Raw genomic sequence first — 4,487 nt, 5'->3', positions numbered from 1 at the left:
TATAGCCAAGTTGTCATTTTAGGACAGTTTTGCCACCTGTTCCCTGGCCTTTACATAAGGGGAAATGTTTGTCAAAAGAAATGGAATCCAAGAACTGCACTACCAGTGGCTGAGGTAGTTGATTGAAAGCTATGAACACCTCAAGGGCAATGAACAAACCTGTTGTATAATCAGTTTCTACTTGTTTAAGGGGCTAGGTTCAACTCCTACATTCAGTCAGTCAATGTTCCCAACATTTTTCCTTACTTATACCACCTTTGTCACCTTCAGTTAGTCAAGTCTTGCCCCAGAGGTTAGCTGCACAGAACCCCCATCTTAAGTGACCGAGCCCTTGATCTAGGGCCTGCTCCCTTCCTCCTGGTTGGAGATGCAGCAGTTGAAACCCATCAAAGAGAAGCAGTTAGCTAGGTGTGCCTGCTACTACACTGCAACATCTAAACCGGTATCAATATGCTGCATATAGTTAAACCAGCCTGCTTGTTGCACTGGGTTGTATCTGTCAGCTTAACTGTTCTGGACTATCTGCAGCCTCAGGAAGGTATAATTATTCCACAATCTTAGAGGCAAGAAACTTGTTTTAAAATGCAAGTTCTGGAACATTGTGTAGCAGGAATGCTTCTGCAGGTGCTGCAAACCACAACTAAAGACACGTGACCAATCTTCCAGTGATGTCTTATTTATCACACAACCAACCATGTTTTCATGTCCTGTGTGAACCTCTTCTTTGGGCAAAGGGTGCTTTATAAATACAAATTTGCATAGATTAATCCCTCAACTTTCTCTTTAATGTGAACATGTCTCCTAGTATCTGATGTTCTGGGGCTAGTCAAATTGACAGCTTCTTGCCAACATGCATATCTAGGTATACCAGTTTAGTTAAATCAGGTATATTATTTTCCTTTACTAGTGCATGCTACCTGAGTAATGGTGTTTTGCTAAAATAGACGTTTAGTCCACCTCTTGCAGTCACCACATACTTTGTTTGGTCAGTGCTTAGAAAAAGTAAAGCAGCCCTCATTACTCCTTCCACTCGCATCCAGGCTGCTACTTACCATAGATGATGCAGCAAACAAGCAAACATCAGGAATAAAGCAATTTAGCTACTGTGTGCCACTCTTCACACAACTGCAATACTACAGAATTATTAAGTGGTCACTAGGAAAATCATGAACATTTTGATAGCATGAGTTGGATTTATGCCCTGAAGTCCATTACCTGTGGTGGACTTATGCAGTTGTATTAACACCTCAGTGTTTTACAGGTGGTGTAAGCATATATTTTTACATTAAGCAATTAGGAATGTTGGCTGGATAGTTTAATTACACTTCCAAAGCATTCAAAACTCCTATATTGTGCAAGAAACCAGAAAATAACCTTTCAAGACCAAGGAAACACAGTCTAACCTTCCTCCCAGAGAGGTTTTGGACAGAATGGTTTACTTGTCTTCCCACTACAAAGCAGCAGCAGCGAATGGAAAACAAGAGTTATGGAGGGCTTAAAAATTTGTCAAAGTTTATTTTATTTTGCACAGACATTTAAAGACTACTGTGAAACTGAACAATACCATGGTCATACTACAAAAGGGACCACTTTTTGTAAAATGATGCTCAATGTATATGCAATGAATAATCACTTCCTTTTATTTCAAGTGTCTTACATTACAGTCATGACAGGTTCTGTTTATAACATATCAGACATTTTATTTTAAAGTAACCCTCAACATAATTCCAAGTAGGAACACACATAAATTGAGGGAAATTTCACAACTTTTGATTTTACTATTCCATTAAGATGTTTTACAGTAACCATAATGTGTTGGAGATACGCTTTCTTGAAAGCTATAGAAGCAACACTTCACTGGTTTAGGCTACAGAAGTCATCTAATATCCAAGACATTTATTCTATCAGTTCTAAGTGATTTATACACAACCTCATTTCCATGTAAAATCATGGCTAAATGTTTAAAAGACAGTTCAGATTTCAGAATGTTAAATGCAAGAAAAAAGGACCTTCCAGTGTATTTCCTTGACCTAGATTAGTTATTGCAAAGAAAAATAAAATAAAAATTTAGGGTCTGGTTTACAATGTATGCCTTCTACCTACACAATCATCATCCATAAACTAATATGTAAAATACAGCTTCAACTCTTGTTTAGGCTTTCAGGCCAGTTAGCTCTTAGCACCAATAGCATTGAAGGAAAGCTATACATGGAAATACTATAATTCTTCTGTAAAGGTTAAAAATTCTAACTAGTACTCATGGTAAGGCAACCACATTTGTACTTGTGGCAAATTTTAATTCTAGGGGTCATGGAATGAGTATTAGATAACAGAACATAGTGGGGCATCTCTAATCACCATTTGAAAAATAAATTCCATTAATCTCATTTCAGATAATTCAGGCAACTATACAGATGAGCTAAGAACTTCAAACATTCTCAGATAGGAGTCCGGAAGTCAAATATATCTGCAAGCATCACTTGATGCAAGGCAGAAAACATCTGACATTCCATGTTAAGCTTCATTAAAAGCATGAGATTCAGATGTTAAGTGACTATTGTAATATAAAATTATATTTTCATAGATCCTACTTTGCTTTAATTTATTTTGGACTTGAAGTCCACACTGAAGGATTCTTACAATCGGAGTGCATATCACTGAAGTTATGCCATGAGAAGTTTTTAGAATCCACACTTGTTTTAAAAATAAGCATTTAAGGGCACGTCCTTCAAAGCAACTGAAATCTGTAGACACATCTCACAGCTATTTACCCCACACATTTACATTGTCCAACAGTACCGAGAAAAAGCAGGTTGGGAAGTGATTCAACACCCAACCAGTGGCTTTCTCAGCTACATTCCAGAATTAGATCCTTCAAAACCCTGGGATGCATTGGCTTCTCTATGCACACGATGAAATTTACTGCACTCCCCTTTCCTTTACCCTGGCTTCATTGGAGGAGTACTTTTTCCATTCAATTACATATTCAGAGTATGCTAATAAAGGCATTAATTGGTAAATGTGAACAGTAATAGTATTAAAGGTTTGGGGTTTTTTTAAGTGTATCTTTAGCTAGATTTATTTTAGAAGATTTCAGAAGAGCCATCTACCATGTTAAAAATCAGTTACCGTACAATTAAGGGTACATGTATGCTCAGTTAATTAGTCACCCAAATAATGACACGCAAGAGAACTACACCAACTAAACTGCACAAATGTTCATCTCAATAACAAAAAACTTGATTTGTTAGTAACAGTAAAGAGGCCTGGCTACTCAACCTGAAGACTGAAGTTCTGCTGCAAGCCACAGACGTGAGAAACTCCATCCAATAAGGAAATTAACTTTAAATCCATCTTTTTAGGTGTCTTAATCTTGTGCTGAACTAGATTATTCTGAACCAAGTTTTATAATGTTACTATGCAGTGCACTTTGAGGGACAATACCAGTTACCAGTCACTGAAAGCATTTGTATGTTGAAAATGTAACTTTAATAGATAATCTTCATCTTACATAAGAGCACAATAAATACACCACATTCTATAGAAACTCCAGATGACACTAGAATAGGAGTGTGGGAGGCAGAGAATACCAACGGGCTACATAACCATCACCGTGAATTGCAAGACATACATTCCCACTGCAGGCTGTCATTTATACAGTTCAGACTCACCACACAAAGCTTAGAGATCAGAAAACATTCCTGGGTTGGGGGTGGGTGGGAGCGGGGGCAACTAGAAAAAAAAAAAAAGAAAGGAAAGAAAAAAGCATTTAAAGGGATATGAAGTTGAACTGAAAAGGAGATTAAAATGGGCTTCCAAGAGACATGAAAAAAAGATAAATGTAAGAGCGAGGAAGCAAGAAGCTATTATTTACTTCCTCCAAATGAATAAACCTTTGTGATATTTATCTTAATTAGGGTTATAGATAACTCAGTGGTTAAATGGGGCTAGTTGAAAGTAGTTTAGCAAATATCAACTGACTGATCAGCTGGTCTGTAACAGTTGTACTGTACACTGGTGTTTTATGCTTTTTTTGAGACATGAGTTAGAATGAAAGAGCATAGTATAATACCTGATTAATATTCAGCACAAAAACAGACAAGTCACACATTTACCTAGTTACTGCTGTCATTTGCTCTGTTAGCCTCCTGCTTTAATGATACATAACATCTTATGTATATACACGCTAAAGCATTGTCAAACCTTTCTGACTGATAAATTATACTCATCAGAGGCTCATTTTGAAAGAATCAGTTACTAATATAATTTTGTACTATCTTGGCCAATTTAGGAACACGCTGTGGCATGAGCTAGTAATACAAATCAGCAGCAACAAAAGTAATGGAATTTGCAAATTCTTCCTCTTACTATTTAATCTGTCAGACTGGAGAAGACAAATTGTTCTGTTCTGGTTTCAATTTTTTTAAATACAATTGTCACAGTAAAGAAATGAAAACCACAGCAAAATAAACTGTACAACAGCAAAG

The sequence above is a fragment of the Eretmochelys imbricata genome, chromosome 1 (genome assembly GCF_965152235.1).
Source record: "Eretmochelys imbricata isolate rEreImb1 chromosome 1, rEreImb1.hap1, whole genome shotgun sequence".
Classification (NCBI taxonomy): domain Eukaryota; kingdom Metazoa; phylum Chordata; order Testudines; family Cheloniidae; genus Eretmochelys; species Eretmochelys imbricata.
The sequence above is the reverse complement of the archived record's forward strand: the minus strand, read 5'-3'. Positions refer to the sequence as shown.